Source organism: Haliotis rubra, unplaced genomic scaffold (assembly GCF_003918875.1).
Source record: "Haliotis rubra isolate DU_JTF1 unplaced genomic scaffold, ASM391887v1 Scf1352, whole genome shotgun sequence".
Classification (NCBI taxonomy): Eukaryota; Metazoa; Mollusca; class Gastropoda; order Lepetellida; family Haliotidae; genus Haliotis; species Haliotis rubra.
The window spans coordinates 3,700-28,027 of record NW_025765284.1 but is presented as its reverse complement, the minus strand read 5'-3'; the positions used below and the strand labels follow the sequence as shown (position 1 = coordinate 28,027).

Below are 24,328 nucleotides of genomic sequence, written 5' to 3'. Positions count from 1 at the left end.
GGAGCTGAGATTGATAATACAATCTGCCTTTGAGATTGACATTCAATGATCGAGGGAAAAAATTCCAGCGCCTTGAGCATGCACTAGTTGCCTGGATATGTGCGCTATATAAATATCCTATAATAATAAACAGGGGGTGTTGTTAGGAGGAACTGTTGGTGTGATCTCAGCTGTCGTAGTGGTGTGTACACTGAGATGAGTTCAGAGAGGTACTGAGGCGCTAGATATCAAAGTGAGTGAGTGAGTGAGTTAAGATTTAAAGTCATATCGGCAATATTTCAGCCATATCGTGACTAAAACTAGTTCTAAATTTATAATACATACATATAATATATAAAACCCTGTCAACGAAGGACAGTAAAACCACTAGGTTATCACAGATTGAGTTAAAACTAGCTAGCATATATCTTTAAAAGTAGAAAAGCATGTTTGGACAATACAATGTAAAATTGGGCTATAGATCGCCAACAACTGAAGGTAGATCACCATGGGACGATATCAAGACCATGTAAAACATCAGTCATGTATCAGAAACAATCTAGAAACTGACAGTTTTTCTAAAAGCTATATCTTTTCATGAAGATCACTTTCTTTCAAAAAATGATACAACCTGATGGCTATGGACTTGAATAACGCGTTGTTTTAAAGTATAAATATGAAACTATGTTTCATGTATCAATGTAGTATCGGTACAGTCTAAAAGTATGTGTTTACGGTATTCTAAATTGACAAGGAATGCGCATTATAGCATGTTCGCCCTTTGAAATAAAAGAATGGACAAAGTGTGAATGTCCATCTTAAAAACCGCCATAGAGCTGGAATTTTGCTGTGTGCTGCGTTAAACAACAAAACAAGCATATAAAAACATCATCTCTTTGACAACGTGAAAACGTATGTACCTCGTTGCTGGTTTGTTTACCGCAATTTGTTTGTCAACATTGATTAACACATTGTCCACAATCAGTCAGTATTCCGTTAGTATTTCTATTTGTGCAATATTTCTAGTTGGCCGTTCCTACCAAATCAACGTTACCGTTTCCTTTCATGCCAACATGATAATTTGAGGTGCAAATCTACAGTTTCAGCAAGAATTGTCCGGCCATTCTTTACCTGCAACCATGACAAGATGTCAGCAAATATTTCTAAATTGTCTGTCTGCTTAATGTATTGCAATGCATATGTGTTCTTTCTTCTGCAGTGGAAATAGAACTTTCATCAGTGAGTCTAACCCGTTATTAACGTACTATCTGTTGTAACGGTACCACCTGATCCTTTCTCCCGATCCTTTGAGTATATATAGCTGAAAGTTGTTTTCACATTCAAGAGTGAGTGAGTGAGTGAGTTATTATTTAACGTCACATCGGCAATATTTCAGCCATATCGTGACGAGAACAATTAATTTTATGCATAATGAGCAATAGCAAACCACATTCAAGAGAATGCATTGACGATACTGTATACAATCTGTAATGGTCTTTTTCAGCCTGGTCACGACCAGACTGACTATGGGCTGCACACACTGCCAGAGATATGTATATGTCATTTCTGACAATTCCATTTTCACTATCGTAGGAAGACTTTTTTAGATACATATCGAGACGTGGAGGTTAAAAATATAGAATGTAGTGCACATGTTGGAAAAGGGCCTCTATCCAGCAATAGTGATGATTTTCATTATCTGACAAAAAGAAAAATCTATTTGGAGAAGCGAGCGAGGATGCAGGATAACTGGCTGACAGGAAATGTGAACGTGCCTCTGTCGCTTGCTTCGTGCTTGGATAGTGCTTGTTAGTCTCCTCCACAGCTAAGAAGTCACAGAAGAGGCAGAAGACTCACTATGATCAGAGAGCCAGGGCAGCTGTGTTAGAGGAAGGAGACAGCATCTTGGTGAAGATCGTTGCATTTGACGGACGGCACAAGCTTGCAGACCAATGGGAGGAAGATGTGTATATGATTCTGGAGCAGCCTAATCCATCCATACCAGTATACACCGTTTGTAAGGAGAATGGTGACGGCAGGAAGAAGACACTGCACAGGAGGTGACGGCAGGAAGAAGACACTGCACAGGAACCTATTGCTTCAAGTAGGATTTCTGCCCCATCAGGATGAAGCGCCAACACCGAAGCAAAGGAAACGGAAGTCATTGCCACCACCTGAAGTGCCATGGGATATCCAAGACATACCAGACAACACCACAGCCAGCTTCTCCGAGGGCGGATTTTCAGAGGAAGGAGAGGAGGAATTAGTGATTGTCTCCACCCACCTATCCGACAGTTCAGGGTCAGCTATTGCACCAGCTGACAGGCCACCTGAAGAGGAACTGTGTTTGTCGGTCTGTTTAGACTTTAAATGTTCACAGATTTTGATTCCGTGCTGTACAAGTTTCCTTTTGACAACACTAGGACTTTTCTCATATTCTTTGTGATAGGCAGCCTCTTTGTCCATTTGCTCAAGTGACTGCACAGCCCGACTTGAGAGTTTGACTCCAGAATGGTGGCACTTGTCGATTGATGATGTCCCAAGGCCATTGTTGAGTCTGTGAATAGTCGAGGAAGCCCTCCCAATCATATTCCTTGAAAAGTTTACATTCTTTGGCAAAGAAATACTCAGGGATCGATTGGCGGCTTCACATTTCTGGGTGTCTGTGTAGAATTTCATTTGTTCAACAACTTCAACACTTAGCTTCATTTTGAGAATTTCATGTAGTAAGTGTTTATCGTTGTCATCCATGTTGAAATGTGTAATATTGTTGCAGCCGAGGAACATAGAGCGCTGCCACCAGCTGTTTGTTACACCTCCTCGACACACAACTGAGTACCGGGCACACCTGGAGCAGTCGCCGCTGTAGCACTTCAGGGTAGCTTCGAGCACTCGAGGTAACATGCTACTAAGTGTTTTCATGTCGCCAGCTGATCCTTCATCAGTTCTTTTTGTATAAGGCTGCACCGTGCTTTCACATCCTGATCACATCCTGACTCAGGAGACCCGTGAAGATCCGGGGTAGAATAGGTCTTCAGCAACCCATGTGCTTGCCATAAAAGCGACTATCTTGTCGTAAGAGGCGACTAACGGGATCGGGTGGTCAGTTTCGCTGATTTGGTTGACACATGTCATCGGTTCCCAATTGCGCAGATCGATGCTCATGCTGTTGATCACTGGATTGTCTGGTCCAGACTCGATTATTTACAGACCGCCGCCATATAGCTGGAATATTGCTGAGTGCGGCGTAAAACTAAACTCACTCACTCACTCACTCACCCTGACTCAGGACCTTCTTTGCTTCGATTTTCTGTGTACGTGCAGTGCCAGGGAACATGTCTGGGTTAAAATCAGCTCTGTAGCATTGTCGGAACTGTCCTTGAGCCAAGTGGGTCGGGTCAGCTAGTCTTTGCACCTTCCACATTGGGTCCAACACTTTCAGAGCTTTGTCTAGTCCATCTGCACACCTGGAATCCCCATCGGTAGTTGCATACTTTATAAACACACCCTGTAGTGCGAGCTGATTTCCAATGTCTTGTCCCATGTTGAACTCAGACAATGGAGTGAAAGCCGACATATTTGCAGTACAGTCTGGGTGCCCCCCTGGACATTTCACATCCATGCCCTTTCCTTTCAACCAGGCACAAGGCCAGCAGAGCTTGTTCTGGAATTAAGCACTGATTATAAACTTATTGTCCGTTACAGTTTCGCAAGCGATGCCGATAGCTTGTGATGCATTCTGCCCTGGCTTCTTTCTGCTTACTATTGTCGTCGAGTTGTATCGGCCATCCATTGCAATGTTTACTTCACATGGCTTTGTACCCCTCTTTCGATTAACATCCTTCACTAATTCCACCTTTTCAGCCATATCCTTAGTGTTAAGTTCAATTACAACCTTAGCCACCTTGTTTGAGGTCCTTTGCATACTGCTACTGCATGGAGGTGGAATGTCCTTGCTGGCCATAATCAGCCTCGCTCTCTTATTCCCTATGGGTGTGTCTTGTAGACCCAAGGCAAGTCCGACGTTAGGTGCTGCTGGGTTTGGTCCAGGTTTACCCGTCTGGATTTCCTTGTACAATTTCATTTGGGGTGCTACAAAGTCACACATGACACATTTCAGTGTTATTTTCCAACACATACCCCATTTTCTCTCCTTGGCTATGTGCAGCTGAGGGTCATCACAGTTAGTTGATGTTGAGCGATGCAGCCGCAGAGCTGTGTTCAATGCTTCAGCCACCTTTTCAATGTCGACTAGTCGCATACCCTGCAAGTCATGTTTGCTATACTCTTGTTTCAGGTCAAGCTTGCTGGCTGAAGTAGGACGCAGAAGCATCACTGAAGTAGATATACCTTCGCAGTCAGGCGTTGACAGCTGAGTTCCAACCAGCCTTGACTTGGTGACCAGGGAGAAGTCTTTTGCACTGAACCTAGTCACAGTCCTGGGTATCTTGGGTGGAGAGGCACTTTCACACTCTTCTGATTCAAGGGTGAGATCTTTGTTCCAGGGAGTATGCAGTAAGCTACCTGAGCTGCCAATCAATTTATTGAGAAAAGATAGGGCTTTCTAATGAATATAAATTTAACAGTTTCATTTTTTAATTTATTTTTAAATATGAACTTTAATGGAATTATTTTAGTATAAAATGCATGTATGTATATAAAAATAAACAAAAAATTGAAAAAAATTCTTTACCAGACTGAACTGGTGTATTTAGATAGTATATGCAATAACAAAACAGGGACACTTGATGTTTTGGTCAATTTCCTTGTGGTTATGGAGTTATATACAAAATAGAATTGTATTTCAAATGAATTCATGCCAAAAATGAACACTCAAATGCCAGAGGTACAGCATTTGCAAGGGGTATAAGTCAAGTTGTGTATGAGTGAGGGCTTTCAAATTTTTTGTGAGCCTTACATAGTGTCTGGTCTTAGTATTGATGAAGTTTTATTTAATTTGCAGATTTCTTTTAGTCCTGATAGGCCTCAGACCACAATTACCCCCCTTTACTTTTACCATGACCCGGAAGCAAAATAGGAGAATATAGTGCCTTGTTTAAATGGGCTGTTCTGTCTGTGCTAATTTTCTCAGAGTGATTTGTGGTAGCTTAAATGAAAGGTGAGACATTGTACTTTATTGCAAAATGTTTTTGGTCCACAATCTGCACATGGTATTGGCACCAGCCTTCCATGATTTGACCCCCAGTTCAAGGTTGTTTAGTGTGTTTCCGGCTCGAAACCTCCGGTGACCATAGTTGACAGTGGATACAGCAAAATTTAGGTGGTCGACCCAGGCCGATATTTTGCTGGTTAAGTGACAAGTGGCAGGTTGGTCAGCATGCAACAGGAAAACAGCCTACGACCGATATTTATTATGGTAGACTGGCATGTAACTGTACATAGCCAATAGGGACAATAATTGTGGTCTGAGGCCATCTGGCCAACTTGTCCGGCTTGTTTTGCTAGCACAGGAAGCGGAACACATCAACCCCAGTTCCGCACCAAATGTCACCTACTGGAAAATATCTGTACACACAATAAGCATAAGTCATGGTGATGAAAATCACAGTACTGAATACTTAAAATTGTGGTCAGTTTTAATTACTGGTTGGATATGCTTTTAAAAAACATAAACATCTTACACTATTTCATCCAATCACAGCTGTCACATGTCTCTATCTCTTCATTTGTTTACATGCGGTTCTCGCTCAGTGAGCAAGCGATTCTCATTTAGTGTAGTATAACCTGTAGAAACAATGGTCTGCATCTGCACTAGGCAAATCTGTGATGTATTTATTGTAAATATATGTAGCTCCTTAGAAACAAATGGAAATTGGTTCAAGTGCTATACTTTGTGCTCACTGCCATGTCTGTATGACACCTATATGCAGAGATCTGATACATCATAAAAGCTGTTAAGAGTTAAATTACTATGGTTTGGGCAGCTTATTGCAACATGTACTTCTGTATTAATAAAGAACTTTCTATGACCATACACAGGCCTCTATTGTTTATTCTTGTTTCCCAAAAGGAGGGGTTCACAGGTCAATTCCATGGTTCACAGATGACGCTTCAAACATGTTACCCCTAAAATATCTTTTCGACCCTGTAAAATTGGCAATACTGATAGAGTCAAAACAAAATAGACTTCATATTTCAATTTAAATGATGGTGAATTGTTTGGAGTAATGTTGTGACAGCAACTAGTGATAGAAGAATCTGATACATCTCATGGAATTTGGTTGTGACACTAATTAGATTAAGTGTTAAAAGAGGCTGGACAGAGTCAGTTGACTGGAACTGCTACCCCTGCACTGTTTACATCTAACTGACAGGTCCATATTTGGTATTTTAACTATGGGAGGGCAAGATCCAATGTTAATGCCTTCATTCCACTGAAAAATTCATAGAGTTAGCATCCTGGACATACTCTGGAAACATGGCACCACACCGAAAGTGTTCGAAAAGTTGTTTCAAAAAGGAAATAAGCCTTGGAACTTTGGTGAAAAACAACCCAGGGATAAGCAAAGTAGATTTAAAGTGCCCCAGACTGTCAGGTTGACCCCTGAGCTACATAAGAAAGTGACCAGTGCAGGGGTGACTGGAGTGCAGCCAGTACAAACACTCACCAGTGTGCCATACAGCCTGTTAAGGCCGAGGATGAGAAACACCCCTCAGGAGGATGATTGTTCACTGAAAACAAAAAATGACCGGTAAGATGACTATAATCTACTTATTCATGTCACCCAAGCTTTGAAATACTTGCAGGTAACAAAAAGTCCTCATTGTTAAATGATTTGGGTGGCCAAACTTGCCTCATTAAAATAATTTATCTTTAAACAAGGTGACATAAGGAATTTTCAATTTTATTCACATTTTTCAGTGATTAAGTGAAGTAAGTGGCCAAATTCAGACTCATGAATGAGTGTTTTTCAAAACCAATTAAAAAAAACTGTTTTAATACCATAATGAAGGGCTAGGCTGGGATAGAAATAGAAAATACATTTCATCCACCAAGGAAGATAATTCACAAATGTCGAACACAACAACATATTGTAAATAATCATTTAGTCCAGGAGGAGGCAGCTGAAATAATTCAAATCGTAGCCTCCCCAGTACTGATTTTGTTTGACACTATTTTCAGTTAGTATGATGTCTTGGGCTCATGAAAAGGCCTGTAATACTCTCAGATTGTGGTATCAGGTTTTTTTTACAAGCCATTATATGTGGTGGGGGTCTGCGAGCATTTTCGTCACATTTCGTTTGCTGCCCGACAACACCTCAAAGTTAATCATTAATAGTTTTACTACTATCGATCTGATCACTTTCATTTTGACTTTTGTGTACGGCTAAAAGATGTAGAAATTGTTTGACATAATTTTGTTTTGAAAAAAAAAATCAAAATGGCCACCATTTTGGCCGCCATTTTGTTTTGTCGTGTGTTGCCTTCTCAGCACTTCAATCTACGTAAAAATGAACACTGAATGTTTCCATTTACATCCAAAGTTGATACTTTTGATGTGTTTTGACACATCTTTCTCCTAGAGTGATGGCTTGGGCACAAAACAAGTCATTTGGTTGGTCATATCGTGGTAATTTAATGTTTTACAGCTTATTCTTTGAGTCAGGGGTATTTTAGCAATTCTCCGACTTTTCATGGAAATGTGTGAGAGTGATTTATTTAATGGCAGTTAACATTATTTTTGTTACTAGAATAAGTTCTTTTTGTTTTCTCTTTACTTCTAGAGTGACGGCATGTTATTAGGAATGTTTACATATTACCCAGAATTCAAAATGGCCGCCAAAATGGCCGCCATTGTAGTTTAACTACATATACTTATTGGAGGACTAAATTTGTACTGATATGAAATCCAAACAACTCATATGGTGTCTAATGTTTAATACAGTATAGGAATAGAGCTAAATTTCAATGATAGGGTCAATCAAAGCTTCACACTCCTAAAATATTTGATGAAATAACATTATCCAAAAGTGTTTGAAAACTATGCTTCATGGCTGATAACTACGTATAAGCTTTGGTTGTAGGTATTCAAATTGTTCTATCAGATAACTCTTAATCACTTTTGATACATCCATAAGCTTGCAATTTACCCCTTCTTTTCACTTTCTTTCATTTCATATGTTACTTCATGTCAGAATTGGACCTGTGAAGATCTGGTTAGAATTGACCTTCAATAACCCATGCTTGTCGTAAGAGGCGACTAACGGGATCTAGTTGTCTGGCTTGCTGACTGGGTTGACACATGTCATCGTATCCCAATTGCACAGATTGATGTTCATGCTGTTGATCCCTGGATTGTCTGGTCCAGACTCGATTATTTGCAGACTGTCGCCATATAGCTGGAATATTCCCGAATGCGTAAAACTAAACTCACTCACTCACTCATGTCAGAATCGGAGTCATCTACTGGCAACAAGTCAAAGGTGTTCAGGCAACAAGCATCTGCCATACAAATAGACATGCCTCTGCGCACACTATATCATTCTTTCTGCTGGCATGCTGACTTTTTGCTTTTACACGATGTCAGTTCAACTAATCCACGGGGAGCAGGATCTCTTGACATCAGAATAGCTGACCATCACAAATGCTCCAACCATGGTCAACTGGTGAAAGAATGTTCATGATTGGTTGCAGAGACTGTTCCCAAACATGGACTTTGTAGTTTACTCGTTCAATGTGATGTTTTAGACTGTTGGTAGTTGGTTGGAGGTTTTCATTCAATATCTTGTGTCATCTACAGACATCACTGGATTATTTGGTACATGCATAGAACTCACAAACTGGCCACCAGATGTAATGAATGTTTCTTGAACATCCAAATTGTCACCCAATTGTGTCAATGTTGGTTAGTGATTTTCAGAGGACTTCTGTAAGTCAATTCCCCATGTCGAACGTTCTACACGTTCTAAAATGGGACGGAGTAATAACGTACTAAAAATGAGATTGCCATACTAAGAACGGAATTGCAATACTACGAACGGAATCGTGGCACTTCAATCTTACTGGGTACGTGTGCGGACGTAGTGCAGTCCGGCATCAATTGCAATACGTTTGTACACAGTTTCCACCTGGTCCATCCCGTTTGCAGAACTCTACTGAACTCTAGTTAGTCGCTATTCCAAGCAAATATGTTCAAAACAAAATGAATCGTTCTGAAGAAACTTGTAGTACATGGTTCTAACAGTTTGCAATGGGTTCTCATCACGTTCTTCTCGTTGTTAGTATGTTTATGTAGTTCTCATGCAGTTCTTACTATGTCAACTCTGTGTGCATTACGATATGACAAGGTAGGGTATATATACATGCGTTTTTAACATGGTCGTCATTTGGGATAGAGTTTCAATGAACACGTTTGCAGCTGTCAAAATATTGAATGCTGGTTTCCTGCAATTTTTATCGGAAGCAGAGCAAGAGTACAATGAGTTGGTAGAGCAAGAAAGAAGGAAAACACAAGAACGTGTTGGGTGAGGAACTGGCTTAAATCTGAGAGGTGAATAGCTGTGGGACATTATCATCACCTGATGGAGGAGCTCCGCCTTGATGATCATGAGTCCTTCTACAATTTCTTGAGAATCACCCTTCCCATGTTTGATGAACTTCTTGAACGCATTGACCCCTTTATAACTTAGATGTTCACCCTTCTTCTTCCTTAGAGGCATGGTGATGTCAATGTTTCCACCTTGAAACTGAGAACGGAATAAGAATGGGCAGGGTATTTATATAAATCGAACCAGGAAGTGATTGCTATTACGATTGCACGCACTAGAAACGGAATGAGAAAGTAGTGAGAATGGGAAGAAGTGCCTGAAAATGAGTTGGTTTAGAAGAATGAGTTAGAACGGGGTTGTGCGTATTAAGAACGAGATAGGTTTAGTTCAGAAGGGATATAAAGTGACTATGGACGGGATTGGACTGCTTGAAAACGTTGTCCACACGGGTTGAACGGGCAATTTTACCCACTCTAAACGTAACACCAACTGTCTGGGGACGGGGTAAAGACGTGACAGACGTACACAGTTACACGTTCTATCCCGTTCGAGCTCACTTTACAGTTATTCTTTGGACAGGGCAGGACGTCCTAAGAACAACATTACTGTGACTCAGGCTTTACCAACAGGTTCATGGCTGGACCAACAGAACACCATCGTTCGTTCATACATGCTACAAGACTAGACTTGTTGACAGGACTGCTGATGGGTTTGTCCCATTGTCTTGGCAGTGGTTTGTTTTTGCCAACAATCTTGACTTCTAGCTCCGTTAGCGATCCTATTTTGATTTGCTCCCCTGCTTTAGTCCCAAACAACATCAACTCTAATGCAGTCTGTTCGATTCAGAATTGAAGTGAAGTTGTCCCAATGCATATCAGCCAAGTGTCCAAATGTGGAAGCAGCTTCCTTTCTGAACATTTGCAATTTTGCCATTCCATCAACTATATGAACTGGCAACATTCTCTCTTCTGCTAGGATAAGCAGCGAAGGACCAAAAGCTTCCTTCATTTAACAAACCGCTTTTGATGTTCTTTCTTAATGTTCCATCTGAATGAGCCATTGTAAAATGAACACTAGAAATGTCCATGTTCACATCAAGGTTGATGACAAATCCATTCAATCTTCCAAATGAATGATGTCTACATCTTGTGAACATTGGAAGTGGAGTTGTTGTCCCAAAGGATATGATTCACAGCCTCTTGCATGTTAAACAGATTGGGGCAGAGCAAAGGGATAACTTGTAAAGTAGTCGATTGAACTCTTCCAGGACAAACTTGTGGTCACCTTTACATCGACTGAACCTGAAAACCTTTTCTACATTGATTCCCAAAAAGGCTGTAAAGCCCAGGGATGAGAAGCTTCACACAACAAATGGATGACAATTTGGATGTTCAAGAAACACTCATTAAATCTGGTGGCCAGTTTGTGAGTTCTATGCATGTACCAAATAATCCAGTGATGTCTGTAGATGACACAAGATATTGAATGAAAACCTCCAACCAACTACCAACAGTCTAAAACATCACATTGAACGAGTAAACTACAAAGTCCATGTTTGGGAACAGTCTCTGCAACCAATCATGAACATTCTTTCACCAGTTGACCATGGTTGGAGCATATGTGATGGTCAGCTTATCCCTATTCTGGTGTCGAGAGATCCTGCTCCCCATGGATTAGTTGAACTGACATCGTGTAAAAGCAAAAAGTCAGCATGCCAGCAGAAAGAATGATATAGTGTGCACATGGGCATGTCTTTTTGTATGGCAGATGCTTGTTGCCTGAACACCTTTGACTTGTTGCCAGTAGATGACTCCGATTCTGACATGTGTGAGTGAGTGAGTTTAGTTTTACACCGCACTCAGCAATATTCCAGCTATATGGCGGTCTTCTGTAAATACTCGTGTCTGGACCAGACAATCCAGGGATCAACAGCATGAACATCAATCTGTGCAAATGGGATACGATGACATGTGTCAACCCAGTCAGCGAGCCAGACAACCAGATCCCGTTAGTCGCCTCTTACGACAAGCATGGGTTATTGAAGATCAATTCTAACCCGGATCTCTACAGGTCCGATTCTGACATGAAGTAACATATGAAATGAAAGAAAGTGAAAAGGAGGATTAATTGCAAGCTTATGGATGTATCAAAAGTGATTAAGAGTTATCTGATAGAACAATTTGAATACCTACAACCAAAGCTTATACGTAGTTATCGGCCATGAAGCATAGTTTTCAAACATTTTGGATAATGTTATTTCATCAAATATTTTAGGAGTGTGAAGCTTTGACTGGCCCTATCATTGAAATTTAGCTCTATTCCTATACTGTATTAAACATTAGACACCAAATGATATGTTTGGATTTCATATCAGTACAAATTTAGTCTTCTAATAAGTATATGTAGTTAAACTACAATTGCGGCCATTTTGGCGGCCATTTTGAATTCTGGGTAATATATAAAAATCCCTAATAATATGCCGTCACTCTAGAAGTAAAGAGAAAACAAAAAGAACTTGTTTTAGTAACAAAAATAATGTCAACTGCCATTAAATAAATCACCCTCACACATTTCCATGAAAAGTCGGAGAATCGCTAAAATACCCCTGGCTCAAAGAATGAGCTGTAAAACATTAAATTACCACGATATGACCAACCAAATGACTTGTTTTGTGCCCAAGCCATCACTCTAGGAGAAAGATGTGTCAAAACACATCAAAAGTATCAACTGTGGATGTAAATGGAAACATTCAGTGTTCATTTTTACGTAGATTGAAGTGCTGAGAAGGCAACACACGACAAAACAAAATGGCGGCCAAAATGGTGGCCATTTAAAAAAAAATTTCAAAACAAAATTATGTCAAACAATTTCTACATCTTTTAGCCGTACACAAAAGTCAAAATGAAAGTGATCAGATCGATAGTAGTAAAACTATTAATGATTAACTTTGAGGTGTTGTCGGGCAGCAAACGAAATGTGACGAAAATGCTCGCAGACCCCCACCACATATAATGGCCTGTAAAAAAAACCTGATACCACAATCTGAGAGTATTACAGGCCTTTTCATGAGCCCAAGACATCATACTAACTGAAAATAGTGTCAAACAAAATCAGTACTGGGGAGGCTACGAAATCCTATTTCTAGGCCTCTTTTGAGATTCTCCTCCTGGACTAATTCAGAAGTTTCCCAAGTAGTCAGTGGGGTTTATTTTAAATCTGCAGGGCTGCTGCTGATGTGTATCATCTGTTCCACGTTGGGGAGACAGAGAAATGAGGCATTTCGTGAGCATGCCACGACATCGACAAACTGTAAGGGGGACCTGGTTATGGATATAGAGAATGAACAGCAGTGGGGCCTCAACTGGACAGAGAGACTGAAATGTACCAACTGTGGCTACCTGTCTAAGCATCATAAGCTCTACAGGGAGGTAGAAGTAGCTGCGGCGAAGAAGGGACGTCGCTCCTCCACTGCTAACACTGGACTCCAGATAGGCCTGTCGAAATGTCCCATGGGGAGTGAGAGTTTCCGTGTTCTCTGCATGAGTGCAGATATTCAACCCCCATCCAGTTCAGGCATGCAGAAAGCTGCAAACAGAGTTTGTGATAATATTAAACATCAAAATGTGAAGGATATGAGGGCCAGGAGGGTGGAAATGAGGGAAATAAATAAATACAGGGGAACAAATTTGAATAATGTCAGCATGTCTACAGATGGCATGTACAACAACCCACTTTTCAGCCAGCCACTGAAGTTACCTATGTAGCCACTGAGAATGAGACTTGTGACCACCAAATATTAGCTCTACAAACAAAATCAAAACTTTGTTCAAAGCACAGTTTAGTTGACAACATTTCTTGTGTAAACAATCCAGACTGCACTGCTGATTTGCACATGTCAGAATCAATAGGGAATGAAAAACAGTTAGCTGCAGAGTGTTTCAGGGACTTAAAGAAAGACCAAATTGATGTAGAATTTTTGACAACAGATGCTGATAGTGCAGCTTACACAGCTCTCACTGAAATGTATGAAGCAGGGGAGATGGATGTTTGTCCGCAAACTTTTCTCGATACAAGGCACCTATCAGCCAGTCATAGAAAATTCATAAAAATTCTAAATTTGTTGTGGACATGATGCCTGCTAGAACTAAACAAGATAAACAGAATTTTGCAAATACACTTTCTTTAGACTGTGCATCCAGATGTGCAGCTGAGTTTTCAGCTGCTTACTCAAGTCATGCAGGTAACTTGCCAAGGTTGAAGAAATCTCTGTCATATACCTCTGATGCTATTGCTTACTGTGACATGGGAGATCACACTAAATGCAGAAAGCAGTCACTTGTGTGCAAGGGGGGGAAGCAAAATTGGTTATCACACAGTAAATATTTGAATAAAAACTTCAAAATTACTCACAATGAAATTCATTTTCAAAATTTGAGAAAATGCACTGACTTTCGTCTCGGCCCTAAAATAATAGACAAGACCCAATTCAACCTGAACAGTCAAAAGTGTGAAGCTACAAACAAGGCACTGCGCAGGTCATTACCTCGTGATACAACCTTTACTCGGAACTTCCAAGGCAGAGCTCACAGTGCTGTGCATAGTGTGAACTTTAAAAGTCCAACAAAATCACTCTTGACGCTGAGACATGGGCTCGGGTGTGCTGTCACTGCAAAAAGTAAAATTGATAATGAAATCAGCAAAAGCCACAATAAAGTACTTAAAGGTAAAACATACAAGAAATCAAAAATAAGTAAGGACCGCCGCGCTTAGAAAAAGATAGAATTATTCAAACTCCATCATTGTAAAAAAAAATCAATATTCAAAAGACATGTTATTGAAAAGAAATACTGCATATCTGAGACATCAACACCAAAGAGAGGATCATTCATACACAAAACTGGCCCCAAACAGAAAGACCTAACAACATAATGTATATGCTTACATTAAACAGTAGGGTTTATGACTCTTGGTGCACAAACCCTGTTGTCGACAGTGAATTCTTTCCATATTGTGTTCGTGGGTCTCGACAGTCAAATGGTCAGTGTTTACACAAGAAGTGTTGTGACAGAGATGGCTCACTTCAATTTTTTTTTGCCAGAGCTGTCAGTTTTAACCAAATCATCTGGTAAACATTTATTTGCTATGCATAGGGCTATTCTGTGGGCTTTTTGTTCGGTCCCTGCCTTGGACAGCCACGAAAAGAAACACCGCCCATAGCCCTGCTTATCTCGGCTGCCCAACCACTCCCTGCAACCAAATTTACCACTTGGGTCACTCATTTTCCTTTCAAAATTCCCTCTATATTTGTCCCAAAACGTTTCCATGGCAGTACATCAACATGGAAAACCATAAATTATGAACTGCTGAAATATGCACTTACCCTACAGGTTACACAACACCTAATGTTTTCCCATAGACTTCTATAGTAGCCTTATATTTTTTTTAAAATTATCCAGGCTATCAACAGCCATTCCATGTACACATGGGTACACTCTGGCCTTTAAACTACAATAAAACACAATATCTAGCCAACTTGTCCGGCTTGTTTTGCTAGCACAGGAAGCGGAACACATCAACCCCAGTTCCGCACCAAATGTCACCTACTGGAAAATATCTGTACACACAATAAGCATAAGTCATGGTGATGAAAATCACAGCACTGAATACTTAAAATTGTGGTCAGTTTTAATTACTGGTTGGATATGCTTTTAAAAAACATAAACATCTTACACTATTTCATCCAATCACAGCTGTCACATGTCTCTATCTCTTCATTTGTTTACATGCGGTTCTCGCTCAGTGAGCAAGCGATTCTCATTTAGTGTAGTATAACCTGTAGAAACAATGGTCTGCATCTGCACTAGGCAAATCTGTGATGTATTTATTGTAAATATATGTAGCTCCTTAGAAACAAATGGAAATTGGTTCAAGTGCTATACTTTGTGCTCACTGCCATGTCTGTATGACACCTATATGCAGAGATCTGATACATCATAAAAGCTGTTAAGAGTTAAATTACTATGGTTTGGGCAGCTTATTGCAACATGTACTTCTGTATTAATAAAGAACTTTCTATGACCATACACAGGCCTCTATTGTTTATTCTTGTTTCCCAAAAGGAGGGTTCACAGGTCAATTCCATGGTTCACAGATGACGCTTCAAACATGTTACCCCTAAAATATCTTTTCGACCCTGTAAAATTGGCAATACTGATAGAGTCAAAACAAAATAGACTTCATATTTCAATTTAAATGATGGTGAATTGTTTGGAGTAATGTTGTGACAGCAACTAGTGATAGAAGAATCTGATACATCTCATGGAATTTGGTTGTGACACTAATTAGATTAAGTGTTAAAAGAGGCTGGACAGAGTCAGTTGACTGGAACTGCTACCCCTGCACTGTTTACATCTAACTGACAGGTCCATATTTGGTATTTTAACTATGGGAGGGCAAGATCCAATGTTAATGCCTTCATTCCACTGAAAAATTCATAGAGTTAGCATCCTGGACATACTCTGGAAACATGGCACCACACCGAAAGTGTTCGAAAAGTTGTTTCAAAAAAGAAATAAGCCTTGGAACTTTGGTGAAAAACAACCCAGGGATAAGCAAAGTAGATTTAAAGTGCCCCAGACTGTCAGGTTGACCCCTGAGCTACATAAGAAAGTGACCAGTGCAGGGGTGACTGGAGTGCAGCCAGTACAAACACTCACCAGTGTGCCATACAGCCTGTTAAGGCCGAGGATGAGAAACACCCCTCAGGAGGATGATTGTTCACTGAAAACAAAAAATGACAGGTAAGATGACTATAATCTACTTATTCATGTCACCCAAGCTTTGAAATACTTGCAGGTAACAAAAAGTCCTCATTGTTAAAAACTGTTTTAATACCATAATGAAGGGCTAGGCTGGGATAGAAATAGAAAATACATTTCATCCACCAAGGAAGATAATTCACAAATGTCGAACACAACAACATATTGTAAATAATCATTCAGAAGTTTCCCAAGTAGTCAGTGGGGTTTATTTTAAATCTGCAGGGCTGCTGCTGATGTGTATCATCTGTTCCACGTTGGGGAGACAGAGAAATGAGGCATTTCGTGAGCATGCCACGACATCGACAAACTGTAAGGGGGACCTGGTTATGGATATAGAGAATGAACAGCAGTGGGGCCTCAACTGGACAGAGAGACTGAAATGTACCAACTGTGGCTACCTGTCTAAGCATCATAAGCTCTACAGGGAGGTAGAAGTAGCTGCGGCGAAGAAGGGACGTCGCTCCTCCACTGCTAACACTGGACTCCAGATAGGCCTGTCGAAATGTCCCATGGGGAGTGAGAGTTTCCGTGTTCTCTGCATGAGTGCAGATATTCAACCCCCATCCAGTTCAGGCATGCAGAAAGCTGCAAACAGAGTTTGTGATAATATTAAACATCAAAATGTGAAGGATATGAGGGCCAGGAGGGTGGAAATGAGGGAAATAAATAAATACAGGGGAACAAATTTGAATAATGTCAGCATGTCTACAGATGGCATGTACAACAACCCACTTTTCAGCCAGCCACTGAAGTTACCTATGTAGCCACTGAGAATGAGACTTGTGACCACCAAATATTAGCTCTACAAACAAAATCAAAACTTTGTTCAAAGCACAGTTTAGTTGACAACATTTCTTGTGTAAACAATCCAGACTGCACTGCTGATTTGCACATGTCAGAATCAATAGGGAATGAAAAACAGTTAGCTGCAGAGTGTTTCAGGGACTTAAAGAAAGACCAAATTGATGTAGAATTTTTGACAACAGATGCTGATAGTGCAGCTTACACAGCTCTCACTGAAATGTATGAAGCAGGGGAGATGGATGTTTGTCCGCAAACTTTTCTCGATACAAGGCACCTATCAGCCAGTCATAGAAAATTCATAAAAAAATTCTAAATTTGTTGTGGACATGATGCCTGCTAGAACTAAACAAGATAAACAGAATTGGGCAAATACATTTTCTTTAGACTGTGCATCCAGATGTGCAGCTGAGTTTTCAGCTGCTTACTCAAGTCATGCAGGTGACTTGCCAAGGTTGAAGAAATCTCTGTCATATACCTCTGATGCTATTGCTTACTGTTACATGGGAGATCACACTAAATGCAGAAAGCAGTCACTTGTGTGCAAGGGGGGGAAGCAAAATTGGTTATCACACAGTAAATATTTGAATAAAAAACTTCAAAATTACTCACAATGAAATTCATTTTCAAAATTTGAGAAAATGCACTGACTTTCGTCTCGGCCCTAAAATAATAGACAAGACCCAATTCAACCTGAACAGTCAAAAGTGTGAAGCTACAAACAAGGCACTGCGCAGGTCATTACCTCGTGATACAACCTTTACTCGGAACTTCCAAGGCAGAGCTCACAGTGCTGTGCATAGTGTGAACTTTAAAAGTCCAACAAAATCACTCTTGACGCTGAGACATGGGCTCGGGTGTGCTGTCACTGCAAAAAGTAAAATTGATAATGAAATCAGCAAAAGCCACAATAAAGTACTTAAAGGTAAAACATACAAGAAATCAAAAATAAGTAAGGACCGCCGCGCTTAGAAAAAGTTAGAATTATTCAAACTCCATCATTGTAAAAAAAATCAATATTCAAAAGACATGTTTTTGAAAAGAAATACTGCATATCTGAGACATCAACACCAAAGAGAGGATCATTCATACACAAAACTGGCCCCAAACAGAAAGACCTAACAACATAATGTATATGCTTACATTAAACAGTAGGGTTTATGACTCTTGGTGCACAAACCCTGTTGTCGACAGTGAATTCTTTCCATATTGTGTTCGTGGGTCTCGACAGTCAAATGGTCAGTGTTTACACAAGAAGTGTTGTGACAGAGATGGCTCACTTCAATTTTTTTGCCAGAGCTGTCAGTTTTAACCAAATCATCTGGTAAACATTTATTTGCTATGCATAGGGCTATTCTGTGGGCTTTTTGTTCGGTCCCTGCCTTGGACAGCCACGAAAAGAAACACCGCCCATAGCCCTGCTTATCTCGGCTGCCCAACCACTCCCTGCAACCAAATTTACCACTTGAGTCACTCATTTTCCTTTCAAAATTCCCTCTATATTTGTCCCAAAACGTTTCCATGGCAGTACATCAACATGGAAAACCATAAATTATGAACTGCTGAAATATGCACTTACCCTACAGGTTACACAACACCTAATGTTTTCCCATAGACTTCTATAGTAGCCTTATATTTTATTTTAAATTATCCAGGCTATCAACAGCCATTCCATGTACACATGGGTACACTCTGGCCTTTAAACTACAATAAAACACAATATCTAGCCAACTTGTCCGGCTTGTTTTGCTAGCACAGGAAGCGGAACACATCAACCCCAGTTCCGCACCAAATGTCACCTACTGGAAAATATCTGTACACACAATAAGCATAAGTCATGGTGATGAAAATCACAGCACTGAATACTTAAAATTGTGGTCAGTTTTAATTACTGGTTGGATATGCTTTTAAAAAACATAAACATCTTACACTATTTCATCCAATCACAGCTGTCACATGTCTCTATCTCTTCATTTGTTTACATACGGTTCTCGCTCAGTGAGCAAGCGATTCTCATTTAGTGTAGTATAACCTGTAGAAACAATGGTCTGCATCTGCACTAGGCAAATCTGTGATGTATTTATTGTAAATATATGTAGCTCCTTAGAAACAAATGGAAATTGGTTCAAGTGCTATACTTTGTGCTCACTGCCATGTCTGTATGACACCTATATGCAGAGATCTGATACATCATAAAAGCTGTTAAGAGTTAAATTACTATGGTTTGGGCAGCTTATTGCAACATGTACTTCTGTATTAATAAAGAACTTTCTATGACCATACACAGGCCTCTATTGTTTATTCTTGTTTCCCAAAAGGAGGGGTTCACAGGTCAATTCCATGGTTCACAGATGACGCTTCAAACATGTTACCCCTAAAATATCTTTTCGACCCTGTAAAATTGGCAATACTGATAGAGTCAAAACAAAATAGACTTCATATTTCAATTTAAATGATGGTGAATTGTTTGGAGTAATGTTGTGACAGCAACTAGTGATAGAAGAATCTGATACATCTCATGGAATTTGGTTGTGACACTAATTAGATTAAGTGTTAAAAGAGGCTGGACAGAGTCAGTTGACTGGAACTGCTACCCCTGCACTGTTTACATCTAACTGACAGGTCCATATTTGGTATTTTAACTATGGGAGGGCAAGATCCAATGTTAATGCCTTCATTCCACTGAAAAATTCATAGAGTTAGCATCCTGGACATACTCTGGAAACATGGCACCACACCGAAAGTGTTCGAAAAGTTGTTTCAAAAAAGGAAATAAGCCTTGGAACTTTGGTGAAAAACAACCCAGGGATAAGCAAAGTAGATTTAAAGTGCCCTAGACTGTCAGGTTGACCCCTGAGCTACATAAGAAAGTGACCAGTGCAGGGGTGACTGGAGTGCAGCCAGTACAAACACTCACCAGTGTGCCATACAGCCTGTTAAGGCCGAGGATGAGAAACACCCCTCAGGAGGATGATTGTTCACTGAAAACAAAAAATGACAGGTAAGATGACTATAATCTACTTATTCATGTCACCCAAGCTTTGAAATACTTGCAGGTAACAAAAAGTCCTCATTGTTAAATGATTTGGGTGGCCAAACTTGCCTCATTAAAATAATTTATCTTTAAACAAGGTGACATAAGGAATTTTCAATTTTATTCACATTTTTCAGTGATTAAGTGAAGTAAGTGGCCAAATTCAGACTCATGAATGAGTGTTTTTCAAAACCAATTAAAAAACACTGTTTTAATACCATAATGAAGGGCTAGGCTGGGATAGAAATAGAAAATACATTTCATCCACCAAGGAAGATAATTCACAAATGTCGAACACAACAACATATTGTAAATAATCATTCAGAAGTTTCCCAAGTAGTCAGTGGGGTTTATTTTAAATCTGCAGGGCTGCTGCTGATGTGTATCATCTGTTCCACGTTGGGGAGACAGAGAAATGAGGCATTTCGTGAGCATGCCACGACATCGACAAACTGTAAGGGGGACCTGGTTATGGATATAGAGAATGAACAGCAGTGGGGCCTCAACTGGACAGAGAGACTGAAATGTACCAACTGTGGCTACCTGTCTAAGCATCATAAGCTCTACAGGGAGGTAGAAGTAGCTGCGGCGAAGAAGGGACGTCGCTCCTCCACTGCTAACACTGGACTCCAGATAGGCCTGTCGAAATGTCCCATGGGGAGTGAGAGTTTCCGTGTTCTCTGCATGAGTGCAGATATTCAACCCCCATCCAGTTCAGGCATGCAGAAAGCTGCAAACAGAGTTTGTGATAATATTAAACATCAAAATGTGAAGGATATGAGGGCCAGGAGGGTGGAAATGAGGGAAATAAATAAATACAGGGGAACAAATTTGAATAATGTCAGCATGTCTACAGATGGCATGTACAACAACCCACTTTTCAGCCAGCCACTGAAGTTACCTATGTAGCCACTGAGAATGAGACTTGTGACCACCAAATATTAGCTCTACAAACAAAATCAAAACTTTGTTCAAAGCACAGTTTAGTTGACAACATTTCTTGTGTAAACAATCCAGACTGCACTGCTGATTTGCACATGTCAGAATCAATAGGGAATGAAAAACAATTAGCTGCAGAGTGTTTCAGGGACTTAAAGAAAGACCAAATTGATGTAGAATTTTTGACAACAGATGCTGATAGTGCAGCTTACACAGCTCTCACTGAAATGTATGAAGCAGGGAAGATGGATGTTTGTCCGCAAACTTTTCTCGATACAAGGCACCTATCAGCCAGTCATAGAAAATTCATAAAAATTCTAAATTTGTTGTGGACATGATGCCTGCTAGAACTAAACAAGATAAACAGAATTGGGCAAATACATTTTCTTTAGACTGTGCATCCAGATGTGCAGCTGAGTTTTCAGCTGCTTACTCAAGTCATGCAGGTGACTTGCCAAGGTTGAAGAAATCTCTGTCATATACCTCTGATGCTATTGCTTACTGTTACATGGGAGATCACACTAAATGCAGAAAGCAGTCACTTGTGTGCAAGGGGGGGAAGCAAAATTGGTTATCACACAGTAAATATTTGAATAAAAACTTCAAAATTACTCACAATGAAATTCATTTTCAAAATTTGAGAAAATGCACTGACTTTCGTCTCGGCCCTAAAATAATAGACAAGACCCAATTCAACCTGAACAGTCAAAAGTGTGAAGCTACAAACAAGGCACTGCGCAGGTCATTACCTCGTGATACAACCTTTACTCGGAACTTCCAAGGCAGAGCTCACAGTGCTGTGCATAGTGTGAACTTTAAAAGTCCAGCAAAATCACTCTTGACGCTGAGACATGGGCTCGGGTGTGCTGTCACTGCAAAAAGTAAAATTGATAATGAAATCAGCAAAAGCCACAATAAAGTACTTTAAAGTAAAACATACAAGAAATCAAAAATAAGTAAGGACCGCCGCGCTTAGAAAAGTTAGAATTATTCAAATTCCATCATTGTAAAAAATCAATATTCAAAAGACATGTTATTGAAAAGAAATACTGCATATCTGAGACATCAACACCAAAGAGAGGATCATTCATACACAAAACTGGCCCCAAACAGAAAGACCTAACAACATAATGTATATGCTTACATTAAACAGTAGGGTTTATGACTCTTGGTGCACAAACCCTGTTGTCGACAGTGAATTCTTTCCATATTGTGTTCGTGGGTCTCGACAGTCAAATGGTCAGTGTTTACACAAGAAGTGTTGTGACAGAGATGGCTCACTTCAATTTTTTTGCCAGAGCTGTCAGTTTTAACCAAATCATCTGGTAAACATTTATTTGCTATGCATAGGGCTATTCTGTGGGCTTTTTGTTCGGTCCCTGCCTTGGACAGCCACGAAAAGAAACACCGCCCATAGCCCTGCTTATCTCGGCTGCCCAACCACTCCCTGCAACCAAATTTACCACTTGGGTCACTCATTTTCCTTTCAAAATTCCCTCTATATTTGTCCCAAAACGTTTCCATGGCAGTACATCAACATGGAAAACCATAAATTATGAACTGCTGAAATATGCACTTTCCCTACAGGTTACACAACACCTAATGTTTTCCCATAGACTTCTATAGTAGCCTTATATTTTTTTTAAAATTATCCAGGCTATCAACAGCCATTCCATGTACACATGGGTACACTCTGGCCTTTAAACTACAATAAAACACAATATCTAGCCAACTTGTCCGGCTTGTTTTGCTAGCACAGGAAGCGGAACACATCAACCCCAGTTCCGCACCAAATGTCACCTACTGGAAAATATCTGTACACACAATAAGCATAAGTCATGGTGATGAAAATCACAGTACTGAATACTTAAAATTGTGGTCAGTTTTAATTACTGGTTGGATATGCTTTTAAAAACATAAACATCTTACACTATTTCATCCAATCACAGCTGTCACATGTCTCTATCTCTTCATTTGTTTACATACGGTTCTCGCTCAGTGAGCAAGCGTTTCTCATTTAGTGTAGTATAACCTAGAACGTACCAACTCGTCATATAAAATGTTACCACACAAACAAATTTATGACCCTTGACAACTGATCGACCATGATGTCTGCTACTTGCATAGCAAACGAAAACAAACATCTGGTCTAATTTGAAGTATCACCTTCGTAGTGTCATCTTGATTTTATAACCTTTTAAAATTTATGAACTCCATAAACTCATTCAAGTACAATATATTTGTGTTAGATACACTGGTCTCTAATATTTGTCTTTATGTAAGGGCAGACTATACTGCTGTTTCGTTGATCTTAAAGCTACATTTGATTTCAGCAATATAACAAATGTGATGTATTAACCTTGGACTGGCAATGTCAAAGGTATTTCTTTTTAGATTAATTAGAAATATGTACACCAATGTTCAATCATGTATATCACTGCAAGGTGGCTACACACAACTGTTTGACTGTGTGAGCGGAATAAAACAGGGTTGCCAACTATCACCACTGCTATTTTCATTATATGTTAATGCTATTACTGAATCTCTTGGTGTTTAAGAAGATAGATGCATTGACATTGGTGTCTGTCAACTTTTCATGTTACTCTTCCCCGATGATATGTTACTTTTTGACAGCACTGTACGAGGTTTCCAAAAAACATTGAATAACCCTGCAATATATTGTGAAAAGTGGACTTTAACCGTCAATATTAGTAAAACTAAATCTATGGTTTTCAGGCAAGGTGGTAGATTAACGAAATACGAGAACCATTATTTTATTGATACCCAACTAGAAATTGTGTCTTCTTACACGTATTTGAGTGTTCTTTTCTTATGTAGTGGGTCATGGCATATAACGCAAAAACGTGTCATATCCAGAAAGTGTTAAATATTTTACGTTCCAACTATCAAATTTCAGAAAATTAATTGTATCTGTTCTTTTCAACCATTGAAATCAAATAGCGGCACCAGATCGGCAGGTATAATCTGCTGCTGAACAAATATTAGAACCGATGCCAATAACAAGCCTGTATTAACGCTTGAGCTGGTTATGGAGTTCATGATTACAAAGGATATAAAATCGAGATGACACTACGAATGATACTTCAAGAATGAACCAGATGTTTGGGCACTAAGTTTGTAGTAACGATCGGTCTATCAGGGAATCACGATATTATTATGTTATTCAGAACCCTACGCTAAATGAACGCTTTAACTTTCGCTGGTATAATAACAAAGCTGTCGA

General features: G+C 39.8%; 2 long non-coding RNA genes across 2 annotated transcripts; one reads left to right on the top strand and one right to left on the bottom strand.

The window, feature by feature from the left end:
* Positions 1-2,398: 2,398 nt before the first annotated feature.
* LOC124267989 lies at positions 2,399-4,974 on the top strand. Its single transcript, XR_006896171.1, has 3 exons — positions 2,399-2,876; positions 4,277-4,466; positions 4,943-4,974. It is a non-coding gene; the product is annotated as an uncharacterized LOC124267989 (long non-coding RNA).
* Positions 4,975-6,607: 1,633 nt separating this feature from the next.
* LOC124267984 lies at positions 6,608-22,628 on the bottom strand. Its single transcript, XR_006896170.1, has 10 exons — positions 22,229-22,628; positions 21,834-21,956; positions 20,689-20,875; positions 20,029-20,092; positions 17,857-17,979; positions 16,709-16,895; positions 16,206-16,269; positions 14,033-14,155; positions 12,888-13,074; positions 6,608-6,672 (listed from the first exon to the last, which is right to left on the bottom strand). It is a non-coding gene; the product is annotated as an uncharacterized LOC124267984 (long non-coding RNA).
* Positions 22,629-24,328: the final 1,700 nt, after the last annotated feature.